General features: G+C 39.7%; 1 long non-coding RNA gene across 1 annotated transcript; it reads left to right on the forward strand.

Moving 5' to 3' along the window:
- Nucleotides 1–7,651: 7,651 nt before the first annotated feature.
- On the forward strand, nt 7,652–13,890 carry LOC130148327 (uncharacterized). Its single transcript, XR_008821525.1, has 3 exons — nt 7,652–8,502; nt 8,611–8,714; nt 9,294–13,890. It is a non-coding gene; the product is annotated as an uncharacterized LOC130148327 (long non-coding RNA).
- The last annotated feature ends 9,369 nt before the right edge of the window (nt 13,891–23,259 follow it).

Here is a 23,259-nt window from a genome sequence, read left to right on the forward strand (position 1 = left end):
TCTCCAGGTTATTGACAAATAAGTTAACTAATACTGGTCCTGACACTGATGCCTAGGGGTTCCTGAGATTTATACCAATGTGTCTTGCACACATTTAGCAACACATTTTATGACAAAACAGTTTTTAGTTATTTTTGTTATTTATAACGTTTTATTAACTGTTGTGTGCTTAAGGTGCAATTCCATGGCTCTTCCAGACTTCAGGTGCTTCGGCTTCCATTTACTTTTATAATATTTACAAATATTTTGGCTTACAAGTTAAACTCATGAAAGCACACCATTGTCTCCTGCGAAAGGCTATCTACTTCTCTAGGTTCCAGTGCTAGCAAACAGACTTTAAGGACAGACTTAAAATTTACAAACAAAATTTGACTTTTATACAAATTGAAAATGCCAAGCATTTGTCTCGCCCTGTCTCAGCCTGTGCGTTGTGTGACATTTCCCTGTCCTGGCAACAGAGGTAGAATCAGAGAGAGACTCATTTGGTAGCGTCCCCTTTGCCTGGATTTAGAAGAGTACCTTTCCAGTTAGTTACTTGTTGACTGTCATTTATTCTGCAATTACATCAAATGTACTCCTGGACCTGTTCTTCCTTGCAAAGTGTCAGTCTGTGAATGACATTTCCAGAGAATAGCTCGATCCAGTGATTTATTGAAGCAATACGTCATTCAGGTAAGGTCCTTTAACCACGTTTTTGCTCACTGGATGATACCATCCAAAGAGAAGAATATCTGAGTCACTGTTTAGTTGTGTAGTAAAAGGCATGTCAGGAAGCAAGATGCTCTTTAAACACTAAGCATGTTTGCCTCCAGGTGTACTGGCATCCTTGCACCTTTGTTCACAAGCATGTTAGTGTGCTGAATAGGCCTCCGTACCTGGGCGCTGAGGTCTTGGTCTCCTTGACAACGAAACTTTTCAGAGATTACATGAAAAATGTTTTCTTTAGCCCTCGAGCTATTTTAATGCTTTAAAATGTCAGAGAAAAGATCCTTTAGTCCCAAGAGTAAGGAAGAGGTGGTAGTGGAGAGGGAACAGAATATTTTAAAACCTGTTTACAGAGTAATTCAGCAACAGAGGACAGCCCAGCAGGAATGCCCTCAAAAAATGAAACATTTCACCACTAATTTACCTCCCTGAATTCACCTAAGGTTCATAACAGGAATGACATCTTAATATGTTTTTTGGCTGCTACTGAACGACAAAATTCACAGGAAATGGGCTTCGGCTTCATCCACGTCTTGGCATTTTTTGGCAGGAACATAGGGTTGTGTCAGCGGGGGGCAGAACCAGTCTGGGTCAGGGTTGAGGGTATGTTCACCTCCGTGGTGTACTAATATAGGTGTTGCTGAAACAATGGGTTAGTTGTAACAAATGCCATTCTCTGTGTTCCATAATTAGCTAAATAGCCCTGTGCTCACTGTCCGGTGTGAGTGTTCACACACAGGGGCAGCTCTGCATGCAAGGATGGGCCTTCTCTTTCACACCAGTTTCTCACTTTCGGCCCCAAGTAAGACATTGCCAAGGGTGTTGGAGAGAAAAAGTAAAAGCCACCAAGCTGTTTAGGAAGTAGGCCCAGACAGGGGAAGGTCCTGGCCCAACCTGGCGCTGTGGATCAGGCTCTTCTGACGGGTAGCGAAGCCTGCAGCACTCTCCAGCAAGCGTGCCGTTCCCAAGGGGTGACATGAGAGCTGACATGGAGGAAAGGGGCATGGTTTGTTTCCATGGCTCAGAGGCAGAGGAGATGATGCAGTGAGTCAAAAAAGGGTGCTGTGCTGAGGGACCAATAGGCACCACAACTTTGGGCTGCTTTCCAGCAGGGTTTGCACAATGTCAAGGGAAGCTAGTGGTAGCCTTTCTTCTGTAAGTGGTTGCCAGTGCCTCAGATGGCCTCCACCTAAGCCTGTATTACAGGGGTAATTAAGGAGGAGGTGGTAAGAAAAATAACTGAAGGGAAATTCTTGCCTGGGGTTCAATGTTTGCAGACTTGGGGGAAGACCCTGTGGTCTGTAATCAACAGAATGTCCATCTGTGGGAACAGTAACCTTACCTCACTGTTCCTTTTCCACACTGCCTTGTCTACTGGTTTATCTCAGATTGTCATCATCTCTTTGTATCTTCATTTTTGCTAGTCTTCAAATGCTAGGAGTTCTGAAAGGAATGGTGTTCTTTGTAGCTTTTTCAGATTAAGAGCCGTGGTCTGAGACCAGGACATCTGGGAATGGGAAGGCAGGTGACGGACATAAGGTATACGAATGATTGTGAATTTGTTTTTGTTGTTTGTTTGAATAGATCTTTCTTCAGTTAAGGTTTGTCTTGTTCTGCACACATTATGCAAGCTGGTGTCATTTCATTGGCAGTCGCAGTCAGTTGTCTGAAAGGACTACTGTGATTTTTGACTGGTACATGTACCTCCCTAACTCACCCAACTGCCATGACTCAGATTAATGGAGTGCCACCCACTGGGTAAACAGTAAACCCTTGTAGATCCTATTGCACAAGATCTGTGATTGACTGATGGCAACTAATTCTGTTATGAGAGAAGAAGTTGATTTTCAATCAAGGTACCCTTTGCTGATGCTACTCCCATTTTGCCAACCTTACTCTGACCAGGCACATAGGCTTGGTTGATGCCAAACCTCAACGTTATCCAGGAACTTTATGAATCTAGAATGAATTCTGGATTTCACTTGTCTAATCTTTGCTATCCTAGTTTCAGTTCAAGTGTGGCAATAAAGTCAATTGATAGTTCTCTGTTCTGCTCATGGCTATTAATACTGAGACCTGTATTTTGTCATTCACCGTTCCAAGCCATAGTAAATCAGTTTAAAGTGATACATTCTGCGTATTGCCTCATCACATCCAGCAATTTTTGGGTTCATCTGCTGGTCTTTCCACAGAACCTGATTCAGTTCAGAATATTGCTGTTGGATTTATTTTGACCATCATATTTGAGAGACTTGGACTCCCTCATAACAGGACACAATACACTGGAAGTTTTCTGTGAGCACTGGTGCCCGACACTGGAGCCACAAGCTGATGAGACTTACTGCCTGTGAAATACTAGAGTATTTGTGATAACTTTGATAAGAGAGTGCAGATACCATACTCCACCAGTTAACCTCTGGTCTTAAGCAGTGCTTTCTTTGACTCTAGAAGATATTTTCTGTCTGACCCAGAAGCTGAATATGCATAGGACTGCCTCAGTTAAAGGATTGCCGAGGACCTCCCACCTTTTGATGCCTTAAGTGGATGGTCATGACTTTGTCAAATAAAGGTCTGGCCTCTTGCAGCTTTGTGTAGGTGTCTGAGCCCTTCTCTAACCACAGTTGAGAGCTAGTAGCCTCTACATGTTATTAATAAACTATTTAAAGCTCTTGAACAAACATGCCTTTACAGGGAGCACAAACTCATCTAACAGGGTGCTGAGATCTCTCTCTGCAGTTGGTACAGGTAAATCCTGTCCTATTCCTTGCCTTTATAATGCTCTAGCAACATTCCAGCATTTTATTTACAACACTGGGAGGAAGAAGTTAGACTAGGATGTAGCAGCATGTCTGGATGACACCCACATTTATTTTGGGAACCCAGGAACAACACAGTTGGCATGTTCAACTTGTCCTCAAATGCCTCCACCATAATAACCTGTTTGCCAAGCTGGAAAAATGCAAATGTGATCAGACAGTTGTAGAATTTGTGGGCTATGAAATTGCCCTTGGGGATGAACTGGGGAAGGTTCTTTGTGAGATTGCTGCTGTAGTTGACTGGGCTTCCCTGGGGGACATGTGGAGGACATTGCATCTGTGGTTCAGAGTCCTTTGACAAATTTCACACACATTTACCCAAAATGCAGAGATCTCAAGGCTATGACTCGGAACCTGGATAGCAGTATTACTAGTCCCTCTGTTTAGGACAGAGCACACTTTTTGTTTGGATAATCTCAAAACTCAAACTCATAAAGAACCACACTTAATGGATTTTGTCATTCATGGAACCACTTGCTTTTTCAGTGTTTTCCAGGTCTTCCTCTGTGCTGTAGAATATAATTAAAAAATCTGCGGAGGGGTTTCTAGAGGAAAAATATAAATTAATATGTACTATCGGAGACACTGTTGTCTAGTATGCTGTCCTTGATGAGGAGATACAGAGTTTCCACTTTGGCATTCTAAAGCATTGCATTAAAATGTTGATAATATCTGAATGGTCAGACTGTTCAGTATCTGGGAAGCTCTGGGACAAGCAAGGAATTGGGGGGAAAACTAAGAATTATCTTTCCTTAAGTTTTCTGCATTTCCACTCTTACTCCGCTGTTCACTCTGTAGAATATGTCCTCCACTTCATATTTCATTTGAAAGCCTCTGTGGCTTCAGGAAAGATGAGTACACTCACATGTTACCTGCATCTTGTCTCCTCAGCAGCACTTCACTGAAAAACCTTGCCATTCACTATTTTCTAGCACATCACATCTCTCGTAAGCCCCCAGCTTCTTCCACACTCCTCTGCCAGGATTTTCCACCTGTCCAGGATCTATCAGACTGTGCATCTGGGAGCATGGGAAGATAAACCTTTTATTTTTTTATTTTCTGTTTTGGTAGCTTTGATATTCTGAGTGAGAGAAGATTGAGAAACCCTGAAGGAGGGGAAGTGTCGCCCTGAATTAGGAGTTGCTCAGGCTTCACATCAATTTACATCTGGTTTAAAGTCCTCTGAAAGGGTTATGGGGTTTATCTGATAGAGACAGAGGGTAAAAGTCTTCTGTGTCTGAATTGCTGATTGATTGCATACAGTAGTACAACAAATAATTCTTATTATGACTCATAATTCACCTATGGGGTTTCCCGTGAGGCTTGGCAATAGATTTATGTGGGTTGCTTGGCTTTCCTTTTTACCTCTGGTTAGGAAGAGGAAAAAAAAATAATTCCCATCTATATTAATGTTTTCACAGAGATATTTCTTGTATAGAGCTACTATTAAAAACATGTTTCCAGTTTATAAAGCCAGTCTGTTTTATATTGCTGTGACATGGAAAGCTATTACTCCTGTTCTGTGTATCCATCTTTCTCAATATATGCTGTGCAGCAAGGGACCCTGCCCCAGCAACAGAAAACCTGTAAAACAAGGCATATTACTGCTTATCTACAAGCACTTGGTGTCACAAAGAAATTCTCTGTCTGATTAGCACCCAAGTATTAACTCCTTCACTGCTACTGGCACTAGAAACTGAGCTGGCTGTAGTGATTAAGTAATTTTGTGATTGGCATTTTGCACCTCAATAAAGGCATTGTTCTCCTCGGAATTCTCTTCCTTATTAATTTGCTTGATACACCTTAAGCTTTTCATTAACTCAAGCGTCTTTGTTGCCTTTTGGTGAAGCGATAATAAAATTACAGATGAAGTGGTAGCAAAATGACTCGGCTAAAATGCAATTATTGTTTCTTCTGTATTTTTAATCAATAATGTCTCTGAAATGTAATCGTATAATGGACTCTATTAGTAACCAGTGCATGGGTATAGCTCCTTTTAATGTCAATGGGAGATCTAAGAGGTGTCAAAGTAATACCCAGCAAAGACGACATCAAAAGCCTGGAAATATACTTGTGTTCCTCTCTTTTAGTCTGTCTTTTTCTCTGATTACCCTGTCAATTGTTCACTGTAGATTCAATTATATCTGGTTGCCTTGTTGGAGGTACATTGGAGCCAGAATACTAGAAAAACCTCCAGGAGACATATCCTCTGAGTCCTCACTTTCACTGGGAAAATGAACAGTGCTGTATATTTCTGTTCTGCTGCTGGACAGCTTTGCTAATATCCAGCCTACTTTCTGCCTTATTTTTTAATATTTTTATATTAAAAAATATAAAAGACAAAAGCTGAAGGAAAGCGTAACTGCTCTTTACACAATCTGTGCACTAGGAGGAAGAAGAATTGGAAAGGTCTCTTCCTAATCTCCCTCTCTTATAAACAAAATTTCACGGTGAAGCTTCAGGGGCAGCACCAGGTTTGCCCTAAGTAAAGTCTGGCCTAGGGTTCCAGGCTGCTTGTTTCAGAGCAGGAAGAATTAATCAACAACGTAGCTATAAGAACAAGCCTACATCACTGAAAAAGTGGACTCTGTCCTCTTCTCTCCTTCTGTCCTCCCCTTCTGTCTTCTGACGAGGAAAGCCAAGGGCTCAGTACTCAGTGTGAGTGTGCTTCACAGCTCATTCTTCCACTATCTTTGTGGCTCTTTCTGGTTTTGAAACTCATCTTGACAGTTTGGTTGGAGTGGGAAAATCAAAAAGTCCCTTCCACTCAATTCTTCTGAAGGTTTAAAGTGACGCATTGGAGATTTGACATGTCTGCCTGAGAGTAAGGTGTTGATTAAAATGCAGGGATTCTTTAACCAAAACCCACAAGATCCCAAGCATTTAGTTACTTCTAGTTCTGTTTTACTGTTGTTGTTTTGGGTTAAAGTGATTATAAGGGATTCAGCCACTGTGAGGATTGCTCGTGGGTCTCAACAGACTCTGAGAAGGTGTTAACTGCTGGAAAAGATCCCTATCTTGTGTCAGAATTCTCCATAAAATACAGCCCACAGAGTTTCCTAAGGCTTTTTTATGTTAATAAAACCTGCAAGTTTTCAAAGAGAAGGTGAAATGGAAAAGTCAATTACTGCTGGAAATTCAACAACTATGGAGAAAGATCTGTGATCCCACCCCTGGCAGGTGCATGCTCTCTCCACACGAAATTACCAGCCTCTATCTTCAGAGGTCTGCTGAGTCAAAAGACTGGTTCTGAACCTAATTGCAAAAAATGCTCAAACTTGCCTGTGACGCCATTGCATAATAAACAGAAAGACAATTAACCTTTCATAGTTTAGGCATCTTTCCCTCCTTGGTCTGAAAGGATCCCACCAAATGCTTCCTGTTCCCATGAAACAGCAGGAGGAACTGAGGCACTACAAGGTAATGCTGGAGGCGTGAGAGGAGTCTGCTGCCCCCGTGGTTTTCTTGTTCCAGGTCGCATAGTGTGCTGGTGGCTCAAACTTGGATTTGAACTCAGTCCCTCGACCCTTACTTGTTCAAAACAGTACACAGTGGATGGATGTGTCCACATGAATGTAAAGGGAAATAAAGTCAGGCAATTTATTGTCTCTGCTTACAAACGTCTGTATAGCACACAAACTTCATAACTGGAAGGTGGCCACTGAAGATATTTTCACCATTAAATAGTTATTAAGATAATAAGACTGTTACTGTTTTCTCCTGAAGTTTACCTGTAAATCACCACTTCCCTTCATCCTGTGAGTCAGGTATACTGTTGTGGGTATGTGTAGATAACATGAAAAGTTTACACGAGCATCCCTCCACCCACCCTAGCCCCCTGGCCTCTGATCCTTTCATGGTCCACTGCTTCTCCAACATTATGTGCCCTGTCCTGCTCCCCCATCTGCTTCCTCTCAGCTGCTTGACCCCTTACCTGCACTTTTCTAATAGCTAATAGCTGTTCCCTCTGTGTTCCTTGTGCCCCTGTCTCTGACTCTCTGTTGCCTCTGCCTCTGTTTTTTTGAAATTTCCAGATAAAACTTGCTTTCGCCCTAATCATACTATCTTTGTCTTCATACATTTTTGTCTTCAGATAGTTAGCTCTTTCAGTAGGATACAGGTTATTTTGGTGCTTGGTGAGTTCCTGAAAATACTGCAAATACTTGCACAGTGTATGCATTTGTCAGAGACAGATTTGCTGAAGGAGAAGTGAGCATTTTCTCCATCTTTAAAAAGTTCTTGTGCAGTGCTTCAATGGGCACCGCACAAACCAATAGCAATGGATAATTAAGTCATGCTTTAGTTTTGGCCCGCCAAAGATAACCATGATCGTCTCCCTTGCTTGTGACAATGGTCACAAGCTGTGAAGAAGTATCCCATGGAGTGGTGCAGAGGGAAAAGAGGACAGAGGAGCCCTGCCATGCTTCCTGATTGCTGATGCATCCTTTTAGAGTGAGTCACACCTTGGTAAGTCAGGGCGAGCAGCCCCGTGGGAGGAGACGCAGGCTTTGTCCACAGGGCAATGAAGAGGTTAAAGTGGTTCTTCAAGCTCAGGGTGTGACCTATGAGGTGTCATATTAGCACATCTGATACCTGTACATTAGTATGAGCAGAACAAGTGAAAACCTGCTTTAGAGAAATTAAATTAAGCAGTTGAAGGGAACAGTCATGTTAATAAGGAGCTTCTATAGAAAAAATTCCTGATAGTACATTATCTATTTATTCCTTTCAGTCACTCAATTTTATTTTATCCTTCATAATTAAAAAGGAGACAAAATCAAGTCTTTAAAAATGATCTGATGCCAGTGTTTTGTGTAGACAATATTGGTGAATGTCGGACTGGCTGTCTGTGTTCCCAGTCTCTGACAATATTTTAGCTTTCTTTTTATTCAGCTCAAAATAAAGAAGCACAGGGAGAGGCAGCAACAGGAGAGGTTGACCGAGGAGAGACTTCGGGGAGTTCCACCTGCTCTGAACCAGGGTAATTATGAAGCTACATCAGTCTGCCGTAGCTGGGAGTCTGGCCCAGATGACCAGAAATGCAAATGAGACGTGAGGACCCAAACTTACCATACTCATCTTCATGCAGGAAGGAGCACCTGGCAGCGGACAGGATGGAAAAGCCCTTGAAGCTGGTGAGGATCCTGCTGTCGCTCTGCTGCCTCCCCATCGGTGCTACACCAGAGGCACGGGGTACTTGGCCTTGCATTGCTCCAGAAGATTTGTTCAGGAACAAGATTGTTCTATTTTGCAAAGTTAATATTCATCAAATGTTAATGAAAATACATAACAAATAATTATGACAAACATACCATCTGATTAAGATGAAAGAGGATGACAATTCTTGTAAATTTTTAATTTGAAAAAATAAAGAACATTATATTAATAAGACTTAATTATATCATTAAATATTTAAATTTACTTTCCATAGTAGATTTTATTTTTGTTTAACATATTTTGTTTTTAAATATTGCTAACGTTTTTATGAGATTTTTTCATAAAACACATCAATAGATATGGTTTTGTGAGGCAAAAGGAATTTTAACATCATGTATTCATTATATTGATCACAATTTCAATTTTATTTATCTTTAAAAAAGCTAATAGAAACCTTTTACAGTTTATTATAATTCACAGTATCTCCATCTATAGATAAATATTTAATAGTGTTACTAATGCATCATGCACAGAATATTTATTAATTTGAAAATATGAATTACTAGTTGTACATTTCAATAATTTGCATTTAAAATCAATGCTACTTTTTTCCAGGAAACCGTGATTAACTTTAAGAATCTGACTTCAGCTGACCGAAGCCAGGCAATTAAAGGTGCGTGCTGCAAACTTGACTATCACCCCACAACATTGTGACCAACGAATGAAGAGGACTTTGGGCAAGATAGGATGCCACATGACAGGCACTCACACGTACCCTACAATGCTCGTGCATAGTCTGGCTCCAGGAAGAAGGAGATACAAAGGCAAAGTTTCAGCACTCCCCGATTTTCCTTGATAAAGCCAAACAGCTGTTTTATTTGGTAAATTTGGCAATGTGGTTCTCCCATGTAGTCCTAGGGATAAAACTCACTCAGTTGCCTTTGTGTCTTGAGCAGCCTTAGGGAGCAGATGCTGTTTGGCTTTCCTGGGCAGGAGGGGTGGCTGGGGAAGGCAGGGCTGGGGGCAGAGGCTGGACCAGGGGATAGCAGGGGGAACATATCTGGGTGCTGAAGAGTAGTTTCACTGGTGCTCCAAGAAGCCAGTTACAAGGATTCAGATTGGGTTCCTTCCGTCTTGTCACTCTCTATGAAATTACGCAAGGTATCATAAGACTTGTTCCTCCAAGACGCTTGTTTAATATGTAAGCAAGTTATTTCGGTAAGGTGTTAGACTACCTTCACTGCGGAAGTGCAGTATCTGCCAAAACTCCCTTTTCTGTGAAACTGGACAGTTTTTTCAAACTAAACTAGTGTTTTTTCTTTTTCATGGATTTATTCTTTCCAACTGAAGTTTCCAGAAAGTGAGCGACTTCTGATTTGTTAATTTTAGAAAAAAATTCTACTTTTTCTAAAAGAAGAAATTTATGGCACCAGGAGCAACTTCTCAGTAAGGTCTGTTAAATACAAACAACCTTCCTGGAACTGTTTGTCAGGCAGACATAGACATGACAGACCAACCAAAAACCTTTCTTTGAGGTATCAATCTGTTAGGTTAATCTGCAGTGTAAGTATGCATTTTACTGTGTTGTTAAGCGATAACAGATACGAACTTGCCATTTAAGGGATAAGTTGAGTATTTTTGAACCTCAGAGATGGCTCAGTAATTGAAGAGGTTAGAGTGTTTCGCAGTATAGACCATCTTTCACCGAAAGATTAAGAAATGCTTTATAAAAGTTTGCATTTTTAGAGTATTTACAGCCTTTACTTATCAGACCCTGGACTGTATTTTCTGATAAAGCCACTAACAGACCCATGTGTGTAACTTTTTTTTTTTTTGCTTTTGCCATTTAGTTATGGAATATTATTGAATACAGCGTACCACAAATAGCTGTACAACTACATCAAGCTATCTGCAGTTACCACAGCTATACCACAATATAAGTATGTGTGCATATTGCTCTCTCTCTGTGTCTATGTGTGTGTGCATACACAGGCATACAGATACAACACAGCACTATAATCTGCCTGTGCATATATGTACTAAGCATTTAAAGTTATATATGCTCATGTAGGTGAAAAACTACTGACAAAGTTTCGTGGTAACAGTCTTGCGTATGATGGTCAACATACCGCTCCTTCCCACAATTTCATAATTACAGTAATAAAAGAAAAAAAGGCTTACACAGCCAGGAAACAAAAGAGAAAAACCTCAGGCTGGTTACCACTTTTGTAGTGACTATATGTTCACACATACAAGCACACACATGCAGTTTCTGATAAAACGAGTTGTTTCTCAAAAGACAGAGAGAGAAAAAAGAGAGGCCTGATGAAACCCTCAAGTTCTTCTTGAAATTACACCTATACCTGTTGTCGTTTTCAGGAAATCCACTTTGTTTAGTTCATAAACTTGTTTTGACTTTTCAGTGGAAACAGTTCGCTGGCACTACTTCCTTAACTGTGGGCCAAATTCTGACCTCAGTTTCATGCAGCTCTCGCTGCAGTCAATATAGGTTGGCCATGTAAGGCAGGGTAGTTTACGGCTGTTTACAATTACAAGAGAGCTGAAAGGTGTTTTGTTGTCATTACCGCTTGCATTGCTAGAACTGTGTCTGAAGATGTCTGTTTTAGGCAGCATTCAGACCACAGGTACGGTTAGCCTAAAATTCTCAGAAATATTGAAGTGCATACACAGGAAAACAGAAGAGGAGGAATCAACAAAAGGGATTTCATTTTAGCTGAATACACTGTGTGGCATCTTGATTTTATACTGATGCGCCAAAGTATTGACATGTAATGATTTTGGTGTAAATCACATGCTTTGATGTGCAGAAAAGTTATGGAGCATTTTATATGAAGTAATAATATTAAGTAATTCTATTGAACTAATCACCAGTTAATCTGACATTTTATGAAATAAGTAACACTAAATGTGACACGAGGGCAGCTTTTATGGACTTAAACTTTAATCAATTGTATGGGAGTCAAAGGTGTCATTTTTGCTGATGGTGGTGAACGGAGGATGATGGCATTTGCTAAAGAGTTTCTTGGCTTCATTATTCTAGGTTGAATGATTGCTCCTAGGCAAACTGGGAAAAGCTGCCTGTGTTCTTAATGATAAGACGCTATAAGATTGACAAAAAATATATCCATGTTATTTTTCATTACAGCTACTTGATATTACTAAGTATGTGCCTATTTTACAGGCCCTGATTTGCAGCCCCGCAACCGGTGCTGCAGTTTGGCTTTACATTAACCTGGGGTTCAGACTTATACTTGATGCTAAATTCATTGCCTGTCCCCAGCGTCTACTTTTGCCTCTCAGTCTGATTTGAGTCAGGAGAGAGGCAGAAGTTCCCCAGGCAATTCAGGTACAGGTTTAGGGCTGGTTTTCCCTGAAGGTGATATGGATGCCACTGACTCAAGCTGCTTGGTTCTGCAGATGCAAACCCAAAGGCAGTATGGATCTATGACTTACATTAGGTCTCCTTGACTTTACTCCAGAAGTAAATAGTTGCCTCAAGGGCCAGCTGATCCACACAGGACTTTCCTTCTGTCCTTTCTTCTTGAAAATATTTGGTAATTTTGTGCAGCCTGTTATTTGTAGAATGAGGTTCCAATGCCCCACCTTTGGCTCTTGTCATTTCTCGGAGTTTTGTGGTGTATGTTTATGTGTCCTGACTGTAAAATCAGAATGGCATGACTTAAATTTGTAAGAAAATGCTCACAGTATAGTATAGAAACATAAATACACCACATGTGAGAATATATAGTTATGTCAGAGTCAGTCATGCTGTTCCTTTATCATGTTCCATATTCACAAGTTGGTGGAATTCATCCCTGTGATTCACGTTACATCCAGCGTTTTTGTCTAATGGGTGACAAAATGGAAGAATAAAATTGGAATAAAGACTTCAACAAGAAAAAGCAAGTAGATTAGATTTGGGTTGGGTGTTTGGTTTTTGTGTGTGTGTGTGTGTGTTTGGTGGTTTTTTTAAATGTGAAAAGAGAGATTAATTTTCAGTTACTTAGTTTTATGTTACAGATCATTGGCACAGCAGTTTGGAGAAGCTTGTATGAAAACTGTCTGCACAAGCCCAGCCCAACTCACTGCTAAAAGTTATTAATTCTTTTAGAAATTTCTAGAAAGAAAATTAATAACTTGCTCAGACATATCCTATCTGATGTTTTTGGAACATTCTGTACCACAGATGTGGCCAGGAACAAACTATGAGTTACATCATTGAGGACTATTCCCAGATCAGGTTGGATTGGGCTCTAAATTACATGAATTCCTTCAGCAAGAATTCTAAGGCTTGGTCAGACCAGAAGGACATACATTAATAATAGTGATAAGCCCCTTTCTGCAGCCAGTTTTTAAATCTGGGTCCAACATTCCCAGGCCAATAGTACTGTTGTGAATGAAGTTATTGTGCTGAATTTGGTCATGTAGCATGCCACTCTTGTGCCATGCCATTCCTCCAGTAGACTCTAGCAGCTGCCAGGCAAGAGGAGATCGTGTCTGCAGAGAGCGAGATGCCAACCCTCCCTAACACTGGTTTAGAGATTGTGATAAAAGAGAATGAAAAAATACCAACCGAGCACATGGGTTAATGGCTGCTATTTTAGTCCCTTGGGGCCATTGCCAGCTGCCATTAAGTCAAAGTAGCCCTCAGGCTCTACTTGGTTTCATGATGAATAATTTAGGTTTTCCTGGTGCAGAGCCAGGTTGCATTGGCTTTGTATGGCAGATTCCACAGATCTCCACTGTGAGCACGGGACTGTAAATATATGGTGGCACATACTAGTGCAATGGATCAACCAACAGCAACAGTAGTAAACTTTACGAAGCAGAGATTCTGCACATCCTTAGAGATGTATTCCTTCTGATACAGATGCTCTTCAGTTTTGTGGAACCACTTACTTACTGCTAGTCAAAATCTTCGGTATCTTTGGTGTTTATTTTAAGGAGTTAACTACAGGACTGGATATTTTCTACCCACTGAAAAAGTAGTTCATATCTGAATAAATAACTGAAAATGGTTTCTCACTGTTCAGGAAGTACAATCAATTTGAAATTAGGATTATGGAAACATCTGTGAAAATTCAAGTGTCATCTCAATTTGGGCTCATTCAGATCCTGTATTTTTTCTACTTCCCAAGCAGTGCATTTAAAATCTAATCCTAATTAACACACATAGTTTAATTATAGCCAACAAAATATTCTCCTAAAATTGTGTGTGCTGGTTGGGGGGTCGGGTAGGGAGGGAGGAGGCGAGGGGGAAACTAAACAAATGTTCACTGATTGTAAAAATCCTTGTTTCGTTAATAATATAAATCTTTAAAGACTTTAAACATACACTGAAGTTTGCCTCTCATGAATCCAAGTGGCATGAAAAGCACGAAGCAGGCATAGCACTTCTACTCCCTCTTTCTCCTTGCTCTTTTCTTGGCAGTTTGAAGCTAACAAAGAAACTGCACTGGAATTGAAAACTTTCCTTTTTGAATTATTTCCCTATAACTTATCACATAAAATATACAATGATGCTGCAGATAGGAACAAATAAATCACGGATGTCAGGGACAGGCCTTGGGAAGATTTTGAAGTTTGAGCGAAGCACAGGAAAGCCAGGGTGGTCTGCTGCTACGAACTTCGTTGCATGTCAGCAGAACTCTTTGACACTACTGGATGGTTTGGAAGTCTTAGGAGATTTTCAGTACTTCTGACTTCTGTTTTAGCACAGTTTGAGAAAAACATCATTTTAGGCTGTTTCAGAATGCTTTCGTTCCTGGATCAGACCTCAGGGTGCAAAGTATCCCACCTTAGGGATGCTGTAGCCCCTTATGGACACCATTCTATCTCAGGATCCTTTTGCTCACTGAGCCTGGACTGGGGAGAGCTGATTCCTAGTCCATGACTCTGGCACTTCACCTGAGAATCGGACTTCTTGCCTGTGCCCTTGAGTGTACCTGGAGTCCATGGCCCAGCTACCCCAGTTGTCCAAAGTAGCGTTTCATGTCCATCAGCACCACCATGATGCTTGCAGTTCCTCAGAGTTTTGCTCAGGCTACAGGTAAATTTTTTTTTTTTACAGGGATTTTGGGAAAAAGTTTTTGGAATGATGTAGCAGGGAATCAAGAAAGATAGGTCTAATATTTTGTTGAAAACAAAACTGTACCTGGTTATTAACTTCCTCTAGGCCTTCCCATTCCTGCTATGGTCTGCTTTTGTTTAAGCCTGTTAAATGTTTTGGGTCATACAGAGTTCTCCATGTCAGATCAATTGTAAAAGGGTCACAGTATTTTTATGACAAATATCCTCAAAGTCTGATCAGAGGAGCACCACTTCTTATGCATTTCTAGCCTCTTGCTGTTTTGCCCTTTGCATAGATCTTCCCACTGCATATTCTGAGTGAAAAAAGTTTTCTTTCATAAGGTTGTTCCAGCAGTCATGTAATAATAAAAGTTGATGGATCTAGATTTCTTCTTACTGATGTCTTTCCAAGAGGTGTCAAGATCAGCATTTTCCCTGTCCTCACAGTAGACTAAAATAGAATTAAACAGCCTTGGCTTGACAAGGTCAGATATTTTTTAACTTCATAAAACAAAATAGGAGATTAAAATAAAAAATGGATTTGGCAACATGTTTTGAATATATCCCATTCTATCAAATGACAACAGAAACAATAAGTAACCAAGATTTTCCTCCTTTTTGGATCAGATTTATTTCTGCAATCAGTAGGAAAAGGTTAATTTTTGGGATCAGCTCTGAATGATCTGAGTTTTCAATTTTTTTTCCTTCAAAGTGATTTAGAAGACTAGGAAACATAATGCCTCTGGAAATCAGTTAAACTCAGCTCTGTACCCCATCAGCAAGACTAAGAACATAATGTAGTCCAAGTCTGGACCAGAAAATTAAATTGAAATAGGAAAGTGTTATTTGCAGGAATGGACCTTTCCCTCACCTGTTTCCCTATATGCCTTTGCACTGCATCCACTGACTTGACTGAAAGTAAGTTTTCCTACTGCGTTGTAATCTCTGCTGAGGCAGTGGCAGCCATAGAAGACTGAGCTGAGATCTCTTTCACCTCATGCTCCACATCCCATTGTTGGGGTGGTTCTAACAGCAGACTCTTTATTGCCGGTGCTGATGGAAGAGGCAGCAAGAACAGTTTGATTTTGAGCTCCCAAATGGATTGTGAAGTATAGACAGTGACTCAAATCACCTTTTGATTTCTGAGCTGAGTAAATACATTCCTGAAGTCACTTAGGCAGAACAGATACAGACGTTTGCTTTCCAGATATAAGCTTTGATTTTAAAGATTTCTTTGACTAGATGTATGGATAGCACTTTCTTAATTTGAGGGTCAGGCACCATAAGTTTTTATCCTAAGTGCATATTTTATGATGCATCCAAAGAGTAGGTAACACTATAGCAGAGATAGCTTGCTTTCCTTCTTCTTCTGTCCCTACAGTGAATTATTACAGATTCTTCTGGCAGTCTGTTAACAAGACAACTTGAGATGGAGCTTGCAATACCATTTTCTGAATTCCCCTCTAACTTGAAAAAACATTTCCAATGTTTTTTTGAAAGAGAGGTAAGAACGGTATCTGAAAGGGCTCAGTCACTGCTTTTGAAAACAAATATCATCGACCATGCCAGACATTATTGCATGGAGAAGGAATTAAACATTTGTAAATTACAGTATTTTTGCCCCATTCTCTCTGCCTCAACATTCTGGGGATTGACTGGTACTGGAGGTGACTTAAAGTGCTTTTGAATAACTGCAGAGAGAGGTCAATCATCTGCTGTTTTGTCTGAATTGGGAATAGTCCTAAGTGGAAAACAGTCCCATGCCCTCTAGAAGATCAGTGCAAGCGGTGGCTACAACACATATATGCGGGGTAAGGTATGGGGGCAAATGCCACTTGCAACTCTGAAATGTCTGACCTTAAAAACTTCTGTCAGCTCAGAGGACAACAGCCAGTTTATTTTGCATGACAGCTGAAAGCACATGATTTCTGTCTTCTGGTCTTTTTTCACACAGATCTCAAAACCATCAGGAGTCTGGTCTTCATTTTTAAAGCTTTACACATGGGATCCAACCAACTTAGTGGAGGGGACCACTCCACCACCCCTAATCAGCTGGTCAGCAGAAGAAAGGTGGAGCTCCAACTGCACTTGAGAATCGAGTCAAGGCTGGCATTTTCAGGCATCATGATGACAGACTAAGGAGAGGAACACGACACAAAGCTAAGGCTTACATAATTGCCCATACAAAGGGGATGCGAATAAAGGACCTGGGACTATGAACATACCCTTAGCCTTGCTACTCTATGATCAGAATCATTAAGGGGGCTGCGTAGCAACTATGGTGCTCTCAAAGCTATCTCAAGAACTGTTTTCTTCTCTACACACATCCCATAATGAGGTGTCTCCCTGTGGTGGTTCCTGAACGTCTTGGGTCTTAAACTGACCCTTAGCATTTTGCCCTAGATATTTCTAAATTTCCTTAGTTAGTAACTATTCAGAGAAAAAATAATGTTATAATTATTCTTAGCTCTCAGCTGTAAATGCAGTATTATATTCTCCCTTCCCCAAGAATGACATGGGCTAAAAATCGAGCTTGGAATCTATTCCATAGCAAAATTATGGAAAACCAACAAAAATAATAAAATAAATTAAGCAGCTACACACATGAGCAATTAAAATCATGTGAGACTTATGTATTCAGAACTGCAAATGCTTTTAAACATACTAAAACATAAGTGGGTTAAATTTATCACCTTCCATTTTAATTTAAAAGATGTATGAGAACATGTAGCTGAGGATTTTCTAAAAGAAGTAGCAATTTGAGCATGTTGGGGGTGGTGGTGGAATTGCTTGTAGTTTTATTCATTTAGGCATATCTTATCACTCCTCCTTTTCTTCCTTCTTGGAGGGCAATGAGAGAACCCAGATGCCAAGCTGTGGAACATGTTCTTCTGACACTAGCATCTGGCTCCTTGGCAGAATACTCCAACTGTCACGCTGACAGCTTTCCTGTTGTGTCCTCATATATTTTTATATAAGAAAATTGCAGATGGGTTCTCTTCTCAAACTAATACGCTATTCTGTTGACCCTTATCATGCAGAAATGTGTTGGGTTTATCTGTTTGTGAATGAGACCTTGGCCAAATATACTTCAAAAAGGATACTTCTCTGTTCGTCTCTGAATTTGTCTGCAAGCTGTCTGGGAAGATGCCAGAATCCTATTACACACCCTTTTTGTGCCTTTAAGCAGTAAGTCCTTCATTCTCTCTGCTGTACAAATAGATTGCACTTTTTGCAGTAAGCACACTTGTAAAATACAAGCATATTTATTTAATAGTTTCAGTGAAAAAAAAAAAAGTAAAATATTCTCCCTTGAAATGGGAGAAATTTGGTTTGGTTTGCTATGTTTTTTTTACTGGAGGATTTTGTTTGTTTATTTTTAGTCTGACATTACCTAGTATGCTGCTGCCTTGAAGGATTCCACACATCCACCCCTCCCACCCCCCCCCGCCTTGAGTTTTGCCAGAGAAGTCCAATGTGGACAGCTTTATAACGTTACGAAAGTAGCACAGTGACTTCATTAAAAAAATAATTAAACAAAAAACCAACAAGAAAAAATTTCATTTATTAACACCCTCCAAAACCTCCTGGTATTTTCTAAATGGAATTTTCTTAGTCCCGCATTGCATTTAGACACATGCCTAATTTATGTGGATCATCATAAGCAGTCCCAGCGACTTTACAGTGAAGCACAATTGTGCTTCAATTTGATGCTGTGCTCAGAGGGAGCCTGGTGGGTTCTTGACTTCAAGCTTGACAAAGCCCATATCGTCAAAATGACAATAGAGAATACTGAAAGTTCCCAATTGCTCTTGCTCTCTTCCTCCATGCAGACCTTTTCCTATGGATCTTATGTATCTGTACCTTCCAAAAAAAAAAAAATCCAAAGACATGCCTCTCCTTTTCCCTTCCAAATCTCAGGTCTCCTTTAAATACATAACTTCAGTAACATGAATAAAATCAAACACAGATAAGAAAATATTGCAAACACACAAACCAAAAATTATCTGGGGTTCTGCTCAGTGGAGACTCAGCTCCATGGATGTTGTCCATGGAGGCTCTTCAGGGCTCTTAAAAACTGGCTCCCACTGAGAATATTTAGCTATGATTCATGAACCCACTCAGACTCTGACCTTCTACCCCAACTCTGCCCCCTCCTCAGCTCAAACAGCAGAAACCTGGATCCAAATGACTCCCTGATGGTGATATGGAAGATCGCCAGCTCTGATGAAGCCAGGTGGATTCCACTGAGCATGCTCTCTGTGTCCACACCAGGGGAACATTCTCAGAGTTTGACTGCTGTAAGCTTCTCCTAATTTATTCTCCTAGCAACAGATATTAAGACTTGATTGACACTGGTTTCTTGTTGTTGCTTTTGCAATAAATAAAACCACAATGAGTAATTTTATTATTCTCCCACCTGGGTTGTTCAGTTTATGTAGCTATTCCAAGAAAACAAACAAACAAACAAACACCCAAAAACTTGAGTCAGCATTAAAGGAAGAAGAGGTAAATTTCTGCAAGTTTCTTATTCCTATTATCACAAAAAAGAATTTTTATAAATTTCCAACAAATGCAAGTACACAGATGCAAACAGGTATGTGCATGACTATTTTGTTAACTGATACATTGTCCCGTATCACTTGCTCTTCTCAAACTTTGTCATAAATGAAACAACTGACATTAGAACTATTTAGGAAAGATCATAAATATCACAAATTAATTTCTACATTAAGCATTAGCTTTGATGGGGCTGGGGTTTCACTCTAGTTTCCCAGCCATGCAGTGCAAGTTATTTCCTGCTGTTTTCTTGTTTCTGTTTCAAACATTCTGATTCACCATTGGGTTAATCATCTACTAAATACTGTCTCCAGGTGGTTTGGGTTTGCTGTTGTTATCTCCATGGCCTCAAGGGACTTTATCTTCCAAAGAACTGAGGGGGAGCCCAAACACTGATATTATGCAAGAAATAGAAACAAAATTCATCAGCAACTGTGTCAGCATGCTTTCATTTATACTACGTTCTGATTTGAACATACGTGCTTTTTGAAGCACTTGGCATATGCCCTGAAGTCTCAAGTTGCTCCAGATTGCGTAAGCAGGTAAAAATGATATTTGTTAAAGAGGTGCAGAGAATCATGAAAAAAAATGTACCTTGAACTAATGGGTGGGGTACAATTAAAAGAAACTTAGTAGGTTAAAGTTTATATTTCATATTTGGGTGACTGCTGTTGTGCCCGGTGCATACCTTTATGCCATATTCACATCAAATTCAGATGAGAATTATCACATGTATAATGCTTGTAGAAGTGGAGTTTGTTCTTACTTCAGCTATGGATCGTCCAGGCGAACACTTACTTTACCTTATTGTCTTCCTGCAAAGCAGGGATAGTGTTTTCCTTTGTTAGAGAGGAATTTGAAAGGTAGATTTATCAGTGGTCGTGAGGTGCTTAACTACAACAATAAAATGGGCTGTAATCAAAGCTTGGGATTTCAGACAAACAAGTTTGGGATACATAGAAAGGTTACTTAATAGGCTGGGAAGTTGGATTCAGGGCTTGAGATTTTGAATACTGAGGATTATTATCAGTCATGAAATTGTATTAATTCAAAGGGACGATGATACTAAAGATAAGTGGAAAAACTGGAGGAAAGAGTATAGAGTTCTTGGGATAAACAAAGAGTTTACCATCTGCATATTCTTTAAGATATTTGTTCATCTTCAAAACATCAGCTTTTATAGGAATCACACTGAATTGTTTTCAAGTCTTTCTGAATTAAAGCAGCAAATAAATGGATGAAGTCTGTTGACTGTATGAACAAAAACTGGGAGGAACTGATTCTTATAAACACTGACCATGGGGTGTCAAAGAAGGAGGTAAAGCTAACGAAGGACTGGATAAATTATGGAATAAATATCTTCAGTAAAGGTGATGACTAAAGACAATAATGGTAGATCACTTCTCTGCTCCCTGCATATCCACTACAGCTGTTCTTTCTTTCCAAATTCAGTCACAGGTTCAAGCTGTTGCCCTGCCTAGACTTGTCTTTTGTTGGTTCCTCTAAAGCCATACAGATTAGGAGGTGTTCCGTCACCTGAATTTTTTCAAGCTTGTTAAGTCTCTGTATTACAATATACCCCATTCTGGAGGTTAATTTTTTTCTTTCCTTCTTAAGTGATGGTTCTAAGGTTTCCAAGTTTCCCCATGTCTTTCTGCAAGAGCAGCATGAAGTTTAGTGACAAAGTTTTTTCATTAAAGAAACTCAATGATACATTCCAGAAGCCTTCTGAAGTTGAAGAGTTTCCAGAGCTGCGTGATTGTTTTCAACAATTTCAATCTACAACAACAAAAGGTATCTAAAGAAAATGATGATAGAAAAACAGAAATTATATCCAAGCAAAAGCAAAAATTAGGTTTCTATACTTCAGAATCAGAGAATTTGGAAAACATCCAGTGTTTATACTGACAGCATCTACAAGCCTAGTACCAAGAAGTTTTTAATATGCGTATTTAGAAGTCCTGTGCAAAGACTGAAAACAGCCAGTGTAGTATCTATAACTAAAAAATGAAGCAAAACTGTGATCCAGGCAACTACAGGCTTGTAACAGTATTTCAGCAGTATACAGTATTAAAACAGATTTTCAAGTAAAGAACGTGGAGAGAAATTGAATACAGGTTAATTACAACATTGCTTTCACAAAGGTAGATCATCTTGGATAAACCCGGTATCTTTTTTAATTAGGTAATAGATTTCTTTCTTAGATGATGACAATGGATTGAACCTTATTCTTGAAGATAGTAATTATTTTTACAGGAGAACTGTTAGAAGAATAAGGAACTGCCAAAAGGAGAGGCTATCACAAATGTTTTCATGGTTGATCTTGGGAATGATCCCATTTAACATATTGATTAGTGACATAGGAGATGTAAGAGCAAGAAGTACATGTGTATTTGTGAGATGTACAGATACCATAAAATGAGGAAGCCTCACTTTAACAAAAGAGTGGATCATCAGGCAAGGAGAACCAGATTATTTTTGTTGATTTGAGTGATGAGATAAATAAATATTATATTCAAGAAAAAAAACAACCCTAGTTACTGGTCCTTACATCTCTGGATTTGCAAGCTGTGCTAATTAAATTTTATCAGTTGAAGATAGTGGAAAAGAAATATGGACATCCTAGTTTTCCTGGATGATGACTGCCACTTGCCACACAGAGCAACTTTGAAAGTCTATTGTAGTTGTAAAGTCTATTATAATTGTAAGATGCACTATCATCTAAGGCATTTTCATGTTATTTTGTTGTTCAGAGCACTGACAAGGTCTCATTTAATTTGTGTAAGGTTCTGGTCACTTGTGTTCATGAAAGATGACCTTAAAATGAAACAGAGAAAGACTAGTAGTATGCTTGTAGAAATGGAGAATTAATCTCATGAAGAGAAATTAAATGAGATGGTTAAGCCTAGACAAACACAGGTTGAGAGGGGACAGGGTAGTTCTTCAGAAATATATTCAGGAGTAAGCATTAAAGACAAAGAACAGCTATTTAACTGAGAAGGTAATAGTGGCATAAGAGCAATGGTTCTAAAATTATCATTAATAAATATAGAGTAGATATTAGCAGAAGGATTCTCACTACTCTTGGAGTTATTTTTTCCATGCAATAGCAATGTAAAGAACCAAAATTGCTTGAATATGATAATTTATGGAAGAGTTTGCGTGTTTAAGTGGGTGAATATCTGGAACAGGGAAACTTCAATCAAGTTTTTGGCTAAAAAGAAAGTGTGGTGGTGTAGCTTAGGGAGACTGACAGAAGACTGAACTGCAGTTTGCGTGCATTGTCCTCATATTACAGACATACCATATTTCAGAGTTTCTGCTGGTTTCTTAAAGGGACCAGGGAGCAAGCTGCTTGCTTCCTCCCTTCCTGGGCAGAACTTGTCCCCTCTCCCTCAGCACAGTCAAGTAGGCAGGAACATGTAGCCTTTCATTTGCCTTTCTCTGAAGTATGGGTATGATTTTCTTGCTAGGATCACTGGGGTAACTTATTAAACCTCAGCAATCTGCTTTTGGGAAAAGCTTCTCCTGTCCTTTTCTTGCAGGACTTCACACTTCTGTAAAGTGGTGTTTGGTTACAATTTTGTTAGATCATGCAAAGTGGCTTTTGGTGGCTTACTAAGCCTGGTGATGTGGCACAGAGGTTATGTGAAACCTTCCAAGTGAAGCCTTGACTGTGTGGTTGTGGCTGACAGTACTGGATTTCTACAAACTGGTGGTGCTTCAGGTCTCATGTGCTGGAAAATGCCTTAGAACTGTGATGCTGCAGTTGGGCTGATACCAGTAGTGACCTCCTGTGTTGAAGTTTTCTTCAGAACTTTTACATCAACATACAAACAATATGCATTTGCTTCTCTGGGCAGATTAAAAACAGCTACAACATTATAGGACATGTACTTCTGGAAAGAAAAGAAAAAGAGGCTTTACAAAG

This window comes from Falco biarmicus, chromosome 4 (genome assembly GCF_023638135.1).
Source record: "Falco biarmicus isolate bFalBia1 chromosome 4, bFalBia1.pri, whole genome shotgun sequence".
In the NCBI taxonomy this organism is placed as follows: domain Eukaryota; kingdom Metazoa; phylum Chordata; class Aves; order Falconiformes; family Falconidae; genus Falco; species Falco biarmicus.